The sequence below is a fragment of the Myotis davidii genome, unplaced genomic scaffold, assembly GCF_000327345.1.
Source record: "Myotis davidii unplaced genomic scaffold, ASM32734v1 scaffold699, whole genome shotgun sequence".
NCBI classification, from domain to species: domain Eukaryota; kingdom Metazoa; phylum Chordata; class Mammalia; order Chiroptera; family Vespertilionidae; genus Myotis; species Myotis davidii.
In genome coordinates, this window is record NW_006291007.1 from 1,549,908 (window position 1) to 1,570,057 (window position 20,150).

The following is a 20,150-nucleotide window of genomic DNA, read 5'->3' on the forward strand; positions in this document are numbered from 1 at the left end:
GGGTGCTGGAGACTTTTATAGAGCTGGTTTGTAAAGTATTAGCAGTAGAATTGTGAGACCTGAAGATGAATGAATGGAGTGCAGAATTCCAGGGGGAGAGAACAACATGAACCAAAGATATGGAATGGGCAATAGAAACCATGTCGTGTCACCTCCCCATGTGCTTGGTGTGCTATCAGAAATGCTTCCTTGTGGAATAAGGTATCATTTGCTTTTAGGAGTCTGTGAAAATGCAGACTCTTGCTTCTCAGTAAGATATGAGGGAATGGATTCAGTGAGGGTGCTAGTAAACCAGTTCTCCTCTTCCCCCACACACAAAGGATTGGATTTTAACATTTGTCAATTTCTATGGTGTAAGTACTCCCACCATGGCTGACTTAAAGCTATCCATACAGCAAAGAAGTTGGGAGGCGAAACGCCTAATGGACTCTCTTAAGCCTGAAAGAACCCACTCTGGCACTCCATGAGAAAAAGTAGAATCCCAGACTATCAGAGCTAAAAGGAATTTAAAGAGGTTCAAAATAAACCCTAGCTACACACGATGAAATTAAGGTGCTTGTACAATGCAAAAGAGGCAGAGTGTGGGTATTATCTTCTAGTTCTTAGAGTAGTGAAATTCCTGGTTCTCCTTGGAAATCACTCATACAATAGACAGGATGGACCGTGAGACCATGTGGTTTTGAAGGCACGAGAGGCTACCAAGAAAAGCAGGGAGGTTTCTCTGATGGAGCACAGATAGGTAGAGTTCCAGAAGGGGTCTTGGTCAAGAGGACGGTTCTATGCACTGGGGCGGGGGGTGGGGGGGTGGATAAGAAAGGAATAGACAGCGTCCGAAGAGATTTCAGGAGGGCTTAGAAGACCAAATTCCCAACTGCACAGTCTTGTCTGAAATTGACTTTTCTTCCTGGAGCAGGAGCAGAATGAGCTGATCTGATATGTGAAAAAGAAGAACCGGGCTGGTCCCATCAGGTCCTGGATGACTTGTGTGCACTGGGGCAAATCACTTCCTCTCTACAGAGGTCAAGGCCTTTCTCCTCAAAGTGGGGCGGGGACCCTCCAGTGTGGCAGTCTCCCTGCCTATGAGTCAGTGAAGAGGCCCCAGCAGCCGTCAATGTCAGAAGTGAGGGGAGAACTGGTGCAGCAGGTGGGTTTGTTATCGATGCCCAATCTGAGGCGGACAAAGAGAAATCGGAGCAGCAGGAGGCAACAGCGAGGCTTGTTTTGTGAGTGGATGATGGGGCTGGGGAATGGAGGATGGGTTAAGGGGAAACAGGACAGAGACACCCTTTCATCATGTCAGACATTAAAAAATCTCACCACCGTGCTGAAGACAGCTTCTCAGTGGGGAGGCCTGTGCCTCTGGGAAGAGCCAAGCTCTTTTGCATGGTTCTCCTAGGACTCCATTATCTGCCTTGTCTATCCTTCCTCTCCTGAGCCCCCCAACCCAGCTCTGCAACACCCAATGAGGCTATGGGAGTACCTGCTGCTTGTTAACACTGCAGGTTCGGGGCCTCAGCCTTGGCTCAGACCTCTCCCTGAATGTTCTTCCCCATCATGATAACCACTTCCTCCACACATGCCATTGCAATGGCAATAGGGCAATTTCATCACAAGTTTCTGTTTTTTCTCTCCCCGTTTCCCTGTGAGCCTTGTGAGGGCAGGAAACTCTGTCTTGGTTCCGGAGGTGGAACTGGGCACTGACTCCCAGGCACTGGGAACACCAGGTGGAGAGGAGAAAGCTGCTCCTGTCGTCCCAGAGCTCCACCTCGGGAGAGACAGGGCGGAGTGCCAGCCCCATTGCTGCAGACTTTTGCTGAAGGCCAACTGGGAGGAGCGGTGATCCACCAAGTCCCTTAAGCGGTTTTGAGCTGAGCCCCTGAGGGGAATTGCGCAAAGCTCCCAGGGGGGCAGGAGGTTGTAATGCTGCTGTAGAAGGAGGTAAATGAAAGCCTTCTTCAAGGCTGAGCTCCAATAAAGTCATTCTATTTCTCTGGGGAGGAGGATCCTTCCTCAGCCCCCACATAAATCCTCCCCACTGCTGAGGGTGGACGTGGGTGCCGTGACATGCCACCCAGGCCCCTTCAGCACTGAAGGACTGACTCCCGACCTCCCTTCCCTTCCATCGGTGCAGATCTCCAGAGCATGCCCTGCTCATCTCCACCCCAGAGGAACTCAATTGACAAGGATGATACCCGCTGCTGCTGAGGGCTGTGGATTCTGGCAGACTGGTCCCCGTTGGGAGACCTGATGACAGGGGTAGGAGCTGAGACTACAGGCAGGAGGGTGATGTCCAAGGGGCAACCTGGAGAGCCACAGGATCAAGAGATGTCAGCAGGTGCTCAGCCCTGGCTACCGAGCAGCAGGCTGCCATGACCAAGTGGGATGAGTCAGCAGCAGTGGGGAGGTGCCAGTGGGAGGGGGTCACCTCTGATCTCACACTGGCGGGGGCTCTCACCAGCCTGGGGCAGTCCCAGCTCCTAAGCATGGCTACACAGTAGGATCACTTCAAAAATACTGATTCCAGTGCTCAACCTTAAGAGATTGTGATTTCATTGCTCTGCAGTGAGGCCTGGCCCTTCGTATGTTTCAAATGTTCACTGGGATTAGATGGAAATATCATAGGTAAGCTCCGAAATCAGACAATTAGGGTTGAGTCCTGGTCCATTAGTGGCTAGGCAGTTTTAGGGTGTAATTAGTTTTTCTGAGCTTCCATTTGTCATCTGTAAAATCATGCAAATCGCATATAGTTCATGGAAATACCAAAAGGGCAACATGTTACTCGTCATGGATTAATAGCCTTCAATCCATGAAGCTATTACTATTTGTATTCATACTTGGCCTTTTGCCCCTCCTTCCCCAGGGTATAGCAACCTATGGTAGACTTGCCTTCCTTAGCCCCTGCTCAATTGTGGGGGAGACCTATCTCCTACCTAGATTGTGACTGTAGCAGCTGAATGGAAAACCAATGACTCCCTGGGGGTTGACCAGATGACCAAATGCTGGCATCCATGATTACACTCCTGTTCACACCTAGAATAACACATCCCACAGTCAGCCCTTCAAGATGACACTGGCAGCTATGCAGCTGCTACTCGGGAAACTAAGCGGGGTAGGTTTTGCTCATACAAAGCCAGCCATAAGGCCCAAGGTACTTAAATGACTTCCCCAGAATTGCACTTTGGACAAGTTCTTTCTCCTCTCTGTGCCTCAGTTGCTTGCTCTGTAAGATATGGGTGGCTCATCTGGATAAATGACAATTCTGCTCAGTTTGGTGCTGCTGGTTCGGCAATACCCTTCCCCCTGGATATGCCTTGGGAAACTGACCTCGTCTCTACCTTTTCCCACAGAGGCCAGGGCTCTGAGAGATGCCACTTTGGAACAAGGGACCCAAGAGTCTGCCGTGGCTGCTTCCCACACCCCTGCCCCCTGATGTTGTGAGCGACCCATTCCTCCTCCTGCCAGATGGAACTTTAAATAACCTCCAGCCCACTGTGTGGCTGCCAGAAGTTGTAATTAAATAATGCCCAGCTGTCAGAAAAGCTGTTACAAATGGTCCTTTTGTCTGCACCGCTGTCTGGAAAGCCAGGACGCAGAGAAGCGAGGGGGTCATAAATATGAAGGGCAGAAGTTCAGTGGGAATCCTGGGACCCTGAAAACCACAGAAGTTGTTTTCGGGGACCCTGAAAACCACAGAAGTTGTTTTCTTTTTTAAATGTGTCAGGATCCCAGGGGAGAGCACCTAGCCCTGGCTCTGTGGCTGGGACCGCACACGGGGTAACATGAAAAGGACTAAGGACCCTGGGGTCCTTACCTGGAGCTGGCTGTCCCAGGCTGCATCCCCTTTGAAAGTGCACACAGGAAACTACAAGGGGCAGGTGAGTGCTGACAGCCCAAGACAGTGCCCAGATGAGCGCTCCTCATTCCCTCCCTCCTTTCCTTCCTCCTCATCCCTTTTCTCTCTTTTTTCAACAAACACCCTTGAATCTCTATTACGTTGGAGAGTCCTCTCTGCTGGAGGAACAAGGGGAAGAAATGCACACTCACTGAGCATGTATTTAGAGTTAGATGTTTTATGTACATGACTCCATTTAATTAGTACAACACACCTGGGAGATGGTTATTATAAAACTCAATATTGTAGATAAGGAAACTGAGGCTCTTAGACATTAAGCAATTAAAAGGTTGGGGATTAGCGCTCTAGCCTGTAAACCCATCAGCTTGGAGGCTGCGTGTCTTTGCACATCGCCTTGCTGGGTGAGGCATGGGACCTGGCACATAGAAGGCTTCAGAAATACGATGGAAGGAAGGGAGGAGGGGGAGAGCGAAGAGGGAACTGACTCAGTGTGTCAGACATCGAAGCCAGTGATCTTTCTATCAGTGCACGTTGGGTCTGGAGAGTACAGACAGGCAGTTGTATATCAGATACATGTATTCAATTGGGGAAAAGAGCTGTTAAGATATGTGCAAAAAGAGCATGTTTGGGAAGCAGAAAGTTGGTTTCAAGAGTCATGGAGGAGGGGGAGCCAAAGTGTATGGGTGGTCAGAGTAGAGAAGTTCATTTCCATTTGCAAAAGCAAGGGGGCTTCATGGAGAATTGGAGACGGAAGGATGAGTAGGATTTGGACCCTGATGGAGGACAGGGAAGGCTGATCAGACAGAAGGGGTGGTGGAGAATCGTAAATATCCTACAATTGTAAATAACCTACCACTGAGGGGATAGGCCAGTGCTCAGGGCATGTGGGAGCTGCCTGGACTAGAACGTGAGCCTATATAGTGTGCTGGTGAGGTTCCTGGGGACTAATCAGGCAACACAGTCCCCTCCCAGGGTGGGTGAGAGCTGTTCAGAGTGAAGGCAATCACGAGTGAGCCTGAATGTGTGTGTGTGTGTGTGTGTGTGTTTGGGTGTGAGTGTGTGAGTATGTGTGTAAGAGAGTGTGTGTATATATGAGTGTATGTGTGTGAGAGTGTGTCTGTTTATGAGTGTGTTTGAGTGTATGGGTGTGAGTGTGTATGTGAGAGTGTGTGTGCCTGTGTGTGTATGTGCGTGTGAGTGTGCATGTGTGTGTGAGTGTGCCTGTGAGTGTGAGTGCTGAGGTGGGTAGCTAGTACTTCTTTCTGAGCTTTGCCATGAGGCCCAAGTGGAAATGTGTTTGTTTCCTGGGTCTGCCGGGTGCAGAGCAGCCTGCACTTCCACCCGGGCCTTCACAGAGATCTGCTGGCAGGTTCTGCAGCAGCGAGAAAGGTGGGCATATTCTGGTGGGTAGAGGACTTAGACCCTGGCCTCCCTATAGGGTCAGGGGTGGCACCAATATTGGTGATTTGGGGAACTGGAGGGAGTTAATCAAAGGTAAGGGCTCTAACTGCCTTTCTGCTCTTCACCTGTCCCCAGCCCCTCCACCTGCCACCCAGCAGCGCCGAGCAGCTGCCCGTGCACGGGGCAGTGAGGCTTGTGGAAGCTGTCGCTGAGCTGTCCCTCACTTCTGCCGACACCCTCTGAGAGCAGCAAGAACACATGTCACAGGAACAAACAGCCCAGTGGTTTGGGGATGATGAAGAATTACAGCCAGGGCACTTCGCTTTGTGGACAGGCTGCTGGCAGCGTCCCCAAAGGCCAAGTGGAAGCTCACAGGGCTGTTTCAAGAGACAGGGAAGCTCAGGATGAGAAGGCCTGCGGTGGAAATATCAGGGCTCCCTTGCTGAGAGCTGTTTCCTTCCAGCACAGCACAAGAGCCCAGCCAAAAGCTACCATCACATGGTAACCCTATGACGGCCGCAGACACCTGACTGTTCCATTGGTGGGGAGCCCTTGGAGCCAACTGAAGAGCAGGTGGTGCACACAATTCGACAGGATGGGATTCCAGGGACAGGATGGACTCTAGGTGTGGGGTGGGATTCTGAATTGAGTACTTCTGCCATCGGGATCCCAGGAGGAATCCTGCTACCTGCCTAGGGCATGTCTCTGGGCCTTGGTTTTCTATTCACAGTCATTCAGCAAGCACCTAGACAGCACCTAGTGTATGCCAAGTGTTCTGTTAGGTGCTGAGGGCCAGGCAGCTGAGAACAATACATGGTCTCTGCTCCCATGAAGCTGCCCATCTAGAGAAGTAAAGAAGTCATTGGACACAGGAGTGCACTGGCGCACACTGCAGTGAATGACCGCACGGGAAGGACAGGGCTGCGGGATCAGGGGAGGCCTCTGAGGAAGAGACTGGGAACCGATTCCTGAAGGGTCAGTTCGAGTTACCTGAGTCAGACTTGGAGGAAGAGTTTGTGCAAAGGCCCTGGGGAGGGGAACAGAATGGTATGTTTTAGGCGCTGAAGGTAACCGGTGCGGCCTGAATGCAGTGAGCAGGAAGCAGAGTGGATGACAGGAAGCGAGTTTGACATGCTTGGACTAGAGAGTTAGGTAGAGTGTCAATATAGTTGGGGTAAGTTCCGGGTATGACCTCAGTTTTCAGAGTTGGAACTTGGTTTACGCTGAGGCTTCTATTCTGGGTGAAGGCCAAAGCCCAGTTTGTGGATCAGAGCAGCCCAGGGTCTCTGTGGGTATAGTTAGGTTGAGTTAGTGTTCACAGTCTCTGACCATGGAGTCCCTAAATTTCTCTAAAAGCACAAGCCTATAGAAGGAAATCAGTGGCCTTAGCTGATGGGAGAAGGGAGCCCAGTGCCAGGGAGGCAAATCCACTTTCTACAGACAATAGCTTTGACCTATGAATGGCCCCTGCAGCTCTGCACCTTGAGGATGAAGGTGTGCAGGACACTCAGTTCTCCACGGACGAACAGCCCTCCTGCTCCCTCCCACCTGCCATTATGTTTTCTATCCAGACCACGTTTCTGCCTCTGAATGTGATCTTTGAAACTTATGAGCAACGATGACAACTGATTCTGAAAACCTTTATATGTCCTCGAATTGCCATGGCTAATGGGACATTGTTCCCATCTCTGAACAATAACTCAGGAGGCCCGGCTGTCTCTTTGCTCTTTGCTCTCCCTCATGTTATCTCCCTGATGAAATCTGCAATAGAATAATTAAAACGATTATAGCAGGTGAAAGATGCTAATGGGATTCTTGGACGCTGCGAGCTCCCCAGCCTCTCTCAGCTCTGCATGTCAGGGTGAGTTGACTGGTCTCTTGTGACCCTCTTATGAATGGGCACCAGTACGGCCTGCACATCTCTGTGTGATGTATATGATTTGAGAAGCATTTATATTTGTTTGAGCACCTGTTGAGACAGGCCAGTAAACCAGGACAACTGGAACAGGGAAACTGAGACAGACAGCTGAACAAACTGGCTGAGCAATTTACAGCAGATACAGAAGCTCACCTCCCTAGAGATAACATCTAGGCCTCAGTTGTATTTCAGCTCCAGACCCAGAAAAGCAGAAAAACCAGGTGGGTGATGTCAGGCTAGCTGCAATGACTAAGGACCCCCTGCCCTGGCACTGACCTACCAGTAGTGACCACAGCTGGGAAACTGATGCATATTCTGCTGAAACCTCCCCTATATTCCCTCCTTCAAGAGAGAGATAAAACCTTTCAAAACAAAGGGCCCACACTTGCTCTCCTTCTGGGGAGCACATCTGTGCCACTCCCTTCCTCCATCACCAAGGTATGCATCTTCTAAACTCTAAGGGACCCCATGAGACTTGCAACCAGGGGAGCAATGGGCAGCAGCAACTCATCCCAGGCTGAACCCCTGAACCTGTCCCCAAGGCCCACATTTTCTCTGGCTTCCAAGTGAGCTAAAGCAGCCCAGCCTAGGCTCTCCTGTTGCTTCTTCTATGCTAGCCCTTCCCTGTTTCACTGTCCCCAGCTTTAATAAACATATCTTCATAGTCACCTGGACTTGTGTTGTGAAATATTTCCTGCACGAAGTCATGGGGTGGGAGGCAATTTGAAAACAGCAGCTAAAACTGGAAAGGTTCTTTCCAGTCCACTAGTGGGTGAGTACAAGGGGTCTGTGGCAAAGTTTGAAGGAATGGCGGGGTCCAAACCCTATAAACACTCAAAATGGCCAGTACAGGCATCCCCAACACAGGGTCTCCATACTGCTGGTGTGGGATCACAATTAGTGAGGCTCAAAAAGAAAGAGGTCCCTAAAAAAATGGATAGGGGAAGAGAGCCAGGAAATCTCAGAAGATGAGCTACTATATTTTAAATACTACCCCAAAGCAACCAAAGAGGAAGCTCTGTGAAGTTGGAAAAACTACCCTGAACTAGGCTTCCTTCGCAAAGTTCAGGAAAATTATATGCACTTAAAAATAAACGTCATAAAGACATTGAGAAAAAAAACCCACACAAATTATTATAAGAACAAAGAGAGTAAAGTACAGAATAAATTCTTTATAGACAGTGAAAGTATGCCAGAAAGATATACCCTCAAGACTGTGACCGTAGTGAACTAAAATGATGTAACCAAAATGAGCTAAAAGACATTAAATGATATCATCATCATCATAAATGATAATAGAAAGAAAACTTCAGAAATTATATGACAACTCACAGGAAGAAATTTGAAGGGAAAAAAGTTACTTCAAAAAATAAAGATTAAAACTGCAAGAAACACTCAATATAATAAATAATACCTTAATAACAGAAGGTAAAAAGGAGAACATTTTTAAGAATAAAAAAGTAGTGAAGAGAGAGAGAGACAGAGAGAGAAAAGGAATCTGAGAGTAAGTTAAAATATTGAGTAGAAGCATGGAATATCTTATATGTAGCAATATGGGTCCCTGAAAAAGAAAACCAAAGTAAGGCTACAGAGCTGATGCTAGAAATTATAATTTAAGGAAACATTCCTGAAATAATAATAAAAGATCTGAACCTACATATTGAAAGAACACAAGTATACAGAGTGTACCTAAAAAATCGAGCCTGAACAGCAACACATAGTCTGGTAAAATTACTGTACTTTAAGAAGAAAAAAAGATTTTTTTAAAGCAGAAGAAAATTATTTAGGTGTCTAGCCAAAAAGAGGAAATAGCTTACAAGGGAAAGAAAAATTAGGTTACCATCAGACTTTCTGACAATAATACTTTAAGCTAGAAGAAAATGAAATGACATTTTAAGATGCTTAAGTAAAGAAAATATAATTCAAGAGTTTTATATTCAGGAAAAGGGACTTACATGTAGAAAGCGCACAGGTAACTATTATCAACATGCACAAACTCAAGGAATATTATTCGTATGAGTTCTTCTTGAGGGATTTGGTAGATAAGCTTTAGATAAGCAAAATCACCAAAGAGACATGGATATTGAGGCCTGATAGTGAGCATTAAATACTAGCTACTTATAAAATTAAGCTGAATAGGGTTAAAAAGGAGAGCACATAGTAAGCAGTCACTACATGATCTGAAAATATAGTTCATAGGGCAACTATAAAAATTTAGGGGACAATGAGGAGAATATATGCAGATATATTTTTCTAATTATTTTCAGTAATGAAAAGAGTATTTGCATCATTTATCTGAGACTTTGGAGTGAGTAATGTGAGACAAAGCAAATGACTGATCCTGGGAATTTCTAATCTTATTATCTCCTGCATTCTCAGTTTGGAAGGTAGAAGACACAGATATAACAGGAGATTAGGTAATAGTCCTGAATTTGAATGGAAAGTATCAGTATCTGTACACCTGAAACTAATATATGTTAACTGTAATTGAAAAATAAAAATGACTTAAAACTGAAAAATAACCTTGTAATAACTATGCATGGTATTAGATGGGTACTAGACTCATGGTGATGACTTAGTACTGTATATACATATCTAATCACTATGTTGTACACCTAAAACTCATACAAAATTATGTGTAAAAAAGAGAACATATCAGTATCTGTACAATACATGTATTTTCTAGCTCTGTCCACTGAAAAGGCCTGGACAATGACCATACCTGGAGCAATAAGCATCCCTGGTCCACAGGTTGTGGTCTTGAAATACCATTTCCCACCAGAAGGAATCAGAGCTTCCTGAGAAATGTCAGATTTCAGATCTGAGGCTGGAAGAGTACAAGGTCAGTCTGGAATATTTTGTCATACTAGATAGCAAAGAGGTTATCAGAGAACACTAGAATCATGTCAAAGGGTGCAGGAGCCAACTTAAGGAGCTCCCACAGGCCAAAGATGAGGCCATTTGAACTTTAATAAGAATAATAATTAAAATGGGTTAAAACCCACTACGTATGTTTAAATACTATGTTCATAATCATATTTATATATTTATAAATCTATATTTATTATATATTGTATTTATTATAATAAGTATACACTTTTTATTTTTATAAATCTATATTTAAAAATAAAATAGATTTATTTATATAAGTAAATATAGATTTATAAATATATAAATGGTGTCCCCCCAAAAATGTTTACATACACTTTTTTCTGATAGCTCAATTGATGTTTCTTTCTTTTCAGATTTAACCCATTGGAATTAATAATGATTCCAATACGAAAAAAGCAAGGGGGAGGCCAGACATTATAAGCATGGTCACCTGGGCAGCTTCACTGGGAAGCTGCAACTTTGCACTCCCCAGGAAACCAGTGGTCCATTCCCTGCAGATCACTGGGGAAAGGGATCAAACAAAGGGGAGATGGACGCATGCACAGTGAAGTTGGGGTGACATAGGTAAGGTGCTTGCTATCAGTCTAGCTCTAGCCTGAGGAACAATGATCACTGGCTAGGAGATCAAACCACTGCAAGTGCATGAAATCCTGAAGGTTTAATTGGTTAAACTCCTAATTGTAAACCAGAAACAAAGAGTTCTTGCTCTCTTGCTTGGTCTGCTCTTGCTTGCTTGCGCTCCTGTTTCTCACTGGCTCTGTGACCAGCACTCACCCCTGCTTCCTCCATAGCCATGTGGCTCTAGACGCTGCATGGCCCCACAGGCAATAGCCTGCAGCTGGGAACACAAGTTCAACTAGCCAGATGCTGGACTGGACTGTGTTTTAATATGGAGCAAAGACTCTGCTGAAAACCAGATGGGACTTTTTCCATGGTGAGACGGAGGGATTTGGGACCTTGGAGGGGAACCTCTTTAATGTTACCTCATCAATAAACCTTTCCATGCTACCTCGTCCTCCTGTGTGGACCTCGGGAAATTCTTTTTCCTGGGTACCCCAAGAGCTCCACGTCCACCAGTAACACGTGGGGACACAGAAGGCACCCCACTGATAACACATTTGCAGGAAATACAGGAGACAGCAGAACTTGTTGAACAGTATCACAAGCAAGCAATTAGCAAAACCCAGACAGTAGGAAATTTAGGTGAAATGATGCAGATTCTTCAACAGATACATTGTAAGAGAACGAAAGGGATGGAGAACAACCTGAAGTGCCTTAAAATGCATGGCAACTATTTTATTTTATTTTATTTTATTTTATTTAGCAGGCTTCTCTGTGGAAGGTCATTTTTGTAGGACCTGAAAGATGAGAATGGATGAGCCACTTCACAGTGAAAGAGAAGAATGCTAATGCAGGGTAAAGATGCAATGCCCCCTACTGAGGTTGAGCCCAAAACCCAGGCATGTGCCCTTGACCGAAATCAAACCGGGGACCCTTCAGAAATCAAACCGGGGACCCTTCAGTATGCAAGCCAATGGTCCATCTACTGAGCCAAACCAGCTAAGGCAAAATGCTTGGCAACTTTTTTAGATGGGCAAGACTATAGTCACTAGGAATGCACTCTTGAGGGATAAAACTGCACAGAAAACACAAAGAATTGTTCGCCATTGTGGATGAAAAAGGGGCTACATACTAAACCTGACAAGCTCAGGAGAGGGCTGCATGGTGGGCCTTACAAACTCAGAGACCTAAAGTAACCACATAGGATGGTCTGAACGTAAAAATTCCTAACTAAAACCAACTCGTGGTGGCTAGTCATATCCTAGGTCCATAGCTTCCCTGGAAAAGGTCAATCTTTACCTTAAGTGAGAGTATTTATTTTCTTTTTGCATCTAAAAAAACCTACCTGTGGAATGTTAGAGTAACCCCTTTTTTCAAACCCCTTTTCAAACAACCTTTCACCAGAGCAAGAGACCACAAAACCTCTCATTATTACCTTGTTGCCCAAATACTACTTCTATGTGCTGCAAATGTTAACTATTCTATATCCACCAATGTAAAAGAAGTATGCATCTTTCTGCTTTACTTTTTATCCAATCTCAGAGATTTTCCACTTTGCTTTCTCCTGTTCCCTTAAACTATAGCAAATGGATTTCATGTAATCCCTCTTATGTCTCCTTCTTTGATTGTAACATATAAAATAAGCCGTAAAACTGCCATTCTCTGGAGTACTTCTTATTCCCTTGAGAATTTGATTCCCAGCAATTGTTATCAGTTTGGCTCAAATAAACTATTACTATATGACCTTTTCTTTGGCTGAATGTTCTTTTGTCAACACTACAAAAGTAAGAATATAATTACTTTGGGGAGAGGGAGGTTGTGACTAGAAAGAATAGGAAAGGACTTTTGGGGTAATTGGCAAAATTCTATTTCTTGACCTGGGTGGTATTATGAGGGTATTTATCTTATAACAATGTCTTCAAGCTAAACATTTATTTTGGTTTAGCGTATTTGTTGTATTTTAAAATAAAAAGCTTTTTTAATGCACATATTTAGGTAGACCAAAGACAACATATTGACAAGGCTACTTTGTTCATTAAGACATACAGGTTCAGCCCTAGCTGGTTTGGCTCAGTGGATAGAGCATCAGCCTACAGACTGAATGGTCCCAGGTTCAATTCTAGTCAAGGGCACATTGCCTGGGTTGCAGGCTCCATCTCCAGTAGGGGGCGTTCAGGAGGCAGCCAATCAATGATTTCTCTCTCATCATCTATGTTTTTATCTCCCTCTCCCTCTACCTTCCTCTCTGAAATCAATAAAAATATTTTTTAAAAAGACACAGAGGTTCAAATTCTGCCAACTGGGTGTTGGCTATGACATGGACTCCCAAGTGCATGTTCTCTCTGGCTTATAGCACTTAAAAGATTATCCAATGAACAAGAAGAGGTCATGAGAGTAAGCTACAGACTTTTATTAGGAGCCAAGAGTGAACTGAGTAATAAAATATAACTTGGTCCAGAATAGAGGGCTCCCTGCATTTGACATTTCTACTTTATTTTAGCCAGAAGCCTTCTGGGCTCAAATAAAGTTCTAGAAAATGTCATGAGAAATGCATATTTATAATGGTGGCTCAATATTGCTAGGCAAATTCTAACTTAACAACATCTAATTTGTGAAATTTCATGGTAATTATGATATTTCTAGATTCTTCCCTTTAAATAAGACTTTGGCACCAACATTCCTTTAAACAGTAGCTTGCAGGATGAGGTAAGCACTTGTTTACAGAACTGTAATTGCTTCACAGGGTGGAGGGGGCTATGGACTGTCCCATGATTGTCCAGCGCCTGAGCAAACACGGCATAGTTACACACAGGAGATCCATGGTTTGGACAAAACAATGCAAAGAACTGGGGACTGCCATTCATTTCCTACTCCCCAGGCCAAACCCCCAACTTTTCTTCTTCATGAGCATGGAGCTTCACACAATAGGGCAGAACTAATGCTATGAACATGAGTGATTTCTGAATCATTTTGTTGAGCACACTGGGCTACCCATTTACCTAAGTAATTATTCAGATTAGTCATAAAGGCTGATTTTGCTCTTTGGGGGCTCATTAGTGAGGGGAAGAAGAACACGGGCTCTCCAAATGTGCCTTATTGGCATGTGGATTTCCAGCTGAAGACATTCAAGGCCCAAGACGCAGGAAAGAGCTGTTTACCTTCCCCTTAACTGCCTTAAAAACTTCAGCTGGAGGTCCTCAAAAAAGACAACTACACTGCTTGAGGCCACAGGGCAGGCTAGGGCACAGGGTGAGTGCAGGTCACTGAGCAAGAGAGCGTGACAGTGAGCAAAAGCTCAAGAGAGAGGGAACACTTCGGGGATGTTAGCCTTTCAAGATTTCATGCGCTTGCAGTGGCTCCAGCTTTCTAGCCAATGACCTTTTCCCCAGCCGCTAGACTGATAGGCAAGCACCTTTCCTACATCACCCCGACTTCACTGTACATGTGCCCATCTCCCCCTTTGTTCAACCCCTTCCCCCAGTGATGCGCAGGCAATGGACCAGTGGTTCCCTCGGGAACGTGAAGCTGTAGCTTCTGGTGAAGCTGAGCAGATGACCATGCTTATCATGTCTGGCCTTCCTTTTGGTCTCTTCTTGTATTAATGCTGATTAGCTAATTATGACAACAACAGCTTCTTTTCCTTAGCGTGATGCTTTTAAGGTTCTTCCATGAGGTAGCACGTATCAGTAGTTAACTCATTTTTGTTATTGGATAGAATGCCATTGTGTGTACATATTTTGTTTATTTAATGGACAAGAATATATAATGAGGAATAAACAGTCTCTTCAACAAATAGTGTTGGGAAAACTAGACAATCACATGTTTACGAACGAAATTAGATGGCTATTTTACACCACACAAAAAGTTAACTCAAAAATAGTTTCAAGACTTGAAACAGCTGAAACCATTAAACCCCTAGAAGGAAAGATAGGCAGCATGTTCCTTGACATAGATCTTGGCGATGATATTTTAAATCTGACACAAAAAGTAGAAGCAACAAAGAACATAAACAAGTGGGTCTACATCAAAATAAAAAAGCATCTGCATAGCCAAAGAAACCAACAAAATAAAAAGCCAACCTATGGAATGAGAGAATATATTTGCAACCATCAATCTGATAAGGGGTTGTATAAATATAACTATCAGAGGGAACACTTTGTAAAATATATGATTGTCTAACTACTATTCTGTACACCAGAAACTAAAGCAAAATAATGGCGAATGCAAAATGTAATTGGAATTTTTTTAAATTAAAAACCCAAAATATATAAAGGAGTCATACAACTAAATAGCAAAAACACAAACAATCCAATTATAAAAAATGGGAAGAAGTTCTGAATAGATGTTTTTCTAAGGAAGACAAATGACCAACAGGTACACGGAAACAAGCTCAACATCATTACTTATCAGGAAAATGCAAATCAAAACCATAATCAGATATCAACTCACACCTGTTAGAATAGCTATTATAAAAAAGGTAAGAAATAACAAGTGTTGGCAAGAATGTGGAGAAAAGGGAACCCTCATGTACTGTTGGTGGGAAAGTAAATTGGTGCAGCCACACATGTCAAGATACCTCCAAAAATTAGAACTAGAACTAGCATATGTTCCAGCCATTTCACTTCTGGGTATCTTCTTTGTATATAAAAAGACCAAAACGACCAGAGACCAGAACACCATGACTCCTCACCCAGGCTGGCCCCACCCACCAGGGAGGGTTAGGGGCGCCCCTCGGTAACGCATAGGGTGCGATTTTGATGGCGGAAGGTCAAAGAAATAGGGGGGAAGGTCTTAAGGATCTGCGGGGTTGGGGTGGTCGGCTTGGGGTAGGTTTGGGGAAGGAAGAGGAAGATCCGGTTGGAAAACGGCCCAGCACAGTACCTTTCTCATTGCGAACCAGGACGGCGCCAGCCGTGGACTGAATGGGCGGTTGTTTCATGAGTGCGCTTGGGACCGACATGTTCACGGCAGCGGCAGGACTCCCGAAACCTCAGTGATTCCAATAGTTCCAACGTCAAAGGTCAGAAAAATCCTCTCCAACCAGAGGCCCTGGACCGGGCAACGGGACTAAAGGAAACACCACTTAAGGAGGCACTAGAGAAACCGGAAGTATGCGACCAGAGGATTGTGGGATTATGGAGGACGCCTGGGCACCTAGAGGACTGTGGGATTGTGGAGGACGCCTGGGCGCTTAGAGGACTGTGGGATTGTGGAGGACGCCAGGGTGCCTAGAGGACTGTGGGATTGTGGAGGACGCCTGGGCGCCTAGAGGACTGTGGGATTGTGGAGGACGCCTGGGCGCTTAGAGGCCTGTGGGATTGTGGAGGACGCCAGGGTGCCTAGAGGACTGTGGGATTATGGAGGACGCCTGGGCGCCTAGAGGACTGTGGGATTGTGGAGGACGCCTGGGCGCTTAGAGGCCTGTGGGATTGTGGAGGACGCCAGGGTGCCTAGAGGACTGTGGGATTATGGAGGACGCCTGGGCGCCTAGAGGACTGTGGGATTGTGGAGGACGCCTGGGCGCTTAGAGGCCTGTGGGATTGTGGAGGACGCCAGGGTGCCTAGAGGACTGTGGGATTATGGAGGACGCCTGGGCGCCTAGAGGACTGTGGGATTGTGGAGGACGCCTGGGCGCTTAGAGGCCTGTGGGATTGTGGAGGACGCCAGGGTGCCTAGAGGACTGTGGGATTATGGAGGACGCCTGGGCGCCTAGAGGACTGTGGGATTGTGGAGGACGCCTGGGCGCTTAGAGGACTGTGGGATGGTGGAGGACGCCTGGGCGCCTAGGGCTAGAACATGAGCCTGTTACTGTGTATGTACCAGGTACATAGTCAGCCCTACAGTTCTCAGTCTCGCAGTATTTGGACGTGACTTCTGGCAGGAAATTATTTGTTTGTTACCTTGGTTTGAAGCGGAGGACAAGAGCCGCGAGTACGCCCAGCTCTACGAGGAGTACACACGCACCTCCCAGGAGCTGCAGATGACGCGCACCAGCACCACAGTCGAAGCCTTAAGTGAAACCATCAAGATCTTCGAAGAGCAGGGCCAGACTCAAGAAAAGCGAAGCAAGGAGTATGAGGGAAGTAAAAAAGAGATGCAGAGGAGCCTGCTGTACTCAGAACGGCTCAAGTCTCGCATCGCCGAGATCCATGGGAGCCACCTGAAGCTGGAACAGGAGCTGTGGATACAGGCCTTGGACAACTGGGAAATCTGAACATTCTGAAGTGTATGAACAGCCTGAAGCCATGGGGAGACCCATAAGCGCATGAATAGTCTGAAGCCAGACCTCATGCAGCTGCGCAAGATCCGAGACCAGTACCTGGTATGGCTCCCCCAGAAAGGCGCCCGGCAGAAGAAAATCAAGGAGTGGTTGGGAATCAAAAATGAGCCTGAAGACCAGTAGCACTGACGGAGGATGAGGATGACCTCCCCCACCATGAGGAATGAATCTGCTATGTGGGCAAGATCCACCGGTCGCAGGCTGAGGAAATGCTGAACAGCAAGTGGGATGGTACCTTCCTCCTCTGTGAGAGCAGCCAGCGGGGCTGCTGTGCCTGCTCTGTGGTGGTGGACGGCGATACCAAGCACTGTGTCATCTACCGCACGGCCACTGGCTTGGGTTTTGAGGAGCCCTACAACCTGTAGGGGTCTCTGGAGGAGCTGGTGCTGCATGACCAGCACACCTCCCTCGTGCAACACAACGACCCTCACACTGGCACATCCCCCCCGCCCCCCAACCAGCTGACTCATACAGAACAGGACTCCATCTTTCTGTCTGTCTCTCTTTGTGAATCTTTCTCTGTTTTAATCTTTCTTGCTTTCTCTGAGTCTCTCTCTTCCTGTCACTCTTTCTATCCCCATCTCTGTCCTCTCTGTCTCTCTTAGTCTCTGTACCTCTAAATCTCTGTTAGGGGAGCATACCTCCTCCACCCCATGCCCCCTTTCCCATGGGCACTGCCCTCCCCTGGCTCTGGCTGCCCCCACCAGTTCCTACAGTTCCCCCAAGCTCCCCCTGTCTGTATCTATCATGTTTACAAAGGTCCCTGGGGTGCTCAGCCCCAGCCTGGTGCCCTGATTTTTAAGCCACAGACCTGGGGTCCAGGCAGGAAGGAACTTCCCTGGGCCACTTCCAAGAACCTCAGCTGTGACATTTGGGGGCGGACGGTCCCATCCCACAGACCCAACTTCCCCTCCAAACCCTGAAGTGAAACCTGCACCGGTTACCCCCACATGGAGCTGCTGCCCAGAAGCCCTTCTCCCCCAAAAGCAAAATTATTAAAAATAACCTCAAGAGCTGGGCTCTCTCTGACCCCAGGCTTCCCAGGAACCGAGGCTGCTGCAGGTACTGCTGGGCCAGCCGAGAGGCACTGCTGCCCATAGCACCTTGGCTCGATGCAGTTTCAAGGCTTCTCCTTTATCATGTTGGGTTCTGATTCTGTTTCCTGACTGTAAACCCATTTTCTCCTCTTTTGAGACAAGAACCCTGGTTTTCTATGCTGCCATGGACCCCCCTCCTGCCTGCCCAGCTAGGCTGGCAGGTGGGTTTTGTATGGCACGTTGATACTGATGTGGATATAAAACATTGGACTCAAAGAAAAAAAAAAGAAAGAAAAGGAAAGAAAAAGGAAAATGGGATAGTGATGAATAAGAAACTTTGGAGATAGTGAAGGGAAGTTTGTCCAGACTGTTGAGAACTAAGAATTAGAGTTTAATTGGGACAGAAATCCTGCTAATAACACCTGATGCCTGAAACCTGAGCACTCCACTTTTAGGTTTTCCAATTCAAGTGTGTGGAGGCTGCCTATTAAAACATTCCTGGTTGGAAAGTGTTTGCATAGAAGCTCATAAGTATTAAGTATTTGCTGTGTTGACCATGCTTAGCTCTCTGTAAGGAATACGGAATAATGTTAAATGCCTCATGTTCTCAAGAAGCTTGACTTTTAAAATAAAAAATAAAGAATAAATATAAGTATTAAAAAAAGAAGAAGCTTGAGTTTTAGGGGCAATCAGGCAGGCAGGAGAGCGGTTAGGAGCCAGCGGTCCCGGATTGCGAGAGGAATGTCTGACTACCAGCAATCAGACATCCCCCGAAAGGTCCCAGATTGCGAGAGGGTGCAGGCCAGGCTGAGGGAAATGGGTGAAAAGAATAAAAACATTTAAAAAGGAAAATAATTTATAAGGCTCTTAAATTTACAATGATGGTGACTCACTAGAAAAGAAATAAAAAAACAATGGGCAATTGGATTGTTTCCACATTTTGACTATTATGAGTAATGCTGCTCTAAACATCTGCACACAAGTCTGTGTGTGAACATATGCTTTCATTCTCTTGGGCAGATACGTAGGAATTGCTGGGTCACATGGGAATTCTATGTTTAACCTGTGGAAGAATTGCCAAACTGTTTTTCTAATGTGGCAATACCATTTCACATTCCCAGCAGCAATGAATGAGGGTTGCAGTTTCTTTACAGACTCACTAACACCAACTATGGCCAGTCTTTTTGATAAAAACCATTTTAGTAGGTATGTAGTGGTATCTCATTGTGGTTTCCATTTGCATTTCCCTGAGGCTAATGGCAGGGAGTATCTTTTCATGAGCTTATTCATCATTCATGTAGTTTCTTCAGGGAAATCTCTATTTAAATCTCTTGCCCATTTAAAATCAATGGGTTGTTTATCTCCTTATAATTGAGTTATGAGTTATTTACATGTTCTTGATACAAGTCCTTTAAATTATTTGCAAATATTTATATTACTTGCAATATTTATATCACTTACAAATAGTCTTCCCTACTTGCAGCTTACCTTTTCATTTTCTTCATGGTGTCTGTTGAAAAACATTTTTTATTTAGACAAGATCTAATGTGTCATTTTTTTTTCATTTATGGACTATATTTTTGGAGTCATATCTACAAAGTTTTCCCTAATGCAAAGTTAAAATAAAAAATAAAGAATAAATATAAGTATTAAAAAAAGAAGAAGCTTGAGTTTTAGGGGCAATCAGGCAGGCAGGAGAGCGGTTAGGAGCCAGCGGTCCCGGATTGCGAGAGGAATGTCTGACTACCAGCAATCAGACATCCCCCGAAAGGTCCCAGATTGCGAGAGGGTGCAGGCCAGGCAGATGGACTCCCTGCCCCATGTACAAATTTTGTGCACCAGGCTTCTAGTTTATCTATAAGAAAACAAAAACATTAACTCCAATAAATATATGCATCCCCATGTTCAATGTAACGCTATTTATAATAACCACGACATGGACACAAACTAAGTGTCCATTGATGGGTGAATGGATAAAGAAATTGTGATACACATAAACACAAATATTATTCAGCCATTAAAGAAAGATGAAATCTTGCCATTTGCAACAACATGGATATACCTCAAGAGAACTAGAGAAAGACAAATACCAAATGATCTCTCCTACATGTGGAATCTAAAACACAAACACAAACACAAAACCCAAACAGGTAACTAGATACAGAGAACAGATTAGTGGTTTCCAGAGGTGGGGGGGTGGGAGGTTGT

The 20,150-nt window shown here is 45.5% G+C and overlaps 1 protein-coding gene and 1 pseudogene across 1 annotated transcript in view; one reads left to right on the forward strand and one right to left on the reverse strand.

Moving 5' to 3' along the window:
- The window catches only part of ASIC2 (acid sensing ion channel subunit 2), an 815,352-nt gene that overhangs the window by 307,240 nt on the left and 487,962 nt on the right, over positions 1 to 20,150 (reverse strand). The gene's annotated exons all lie outside the window — the stretch shown is intronic.
- Positions 1 to 20,150, forward strand: part of LOC102757989 — a 113,332-nt pseudogene that overhangs the window by 81,755 nt on the left and 11,427 nt on the right.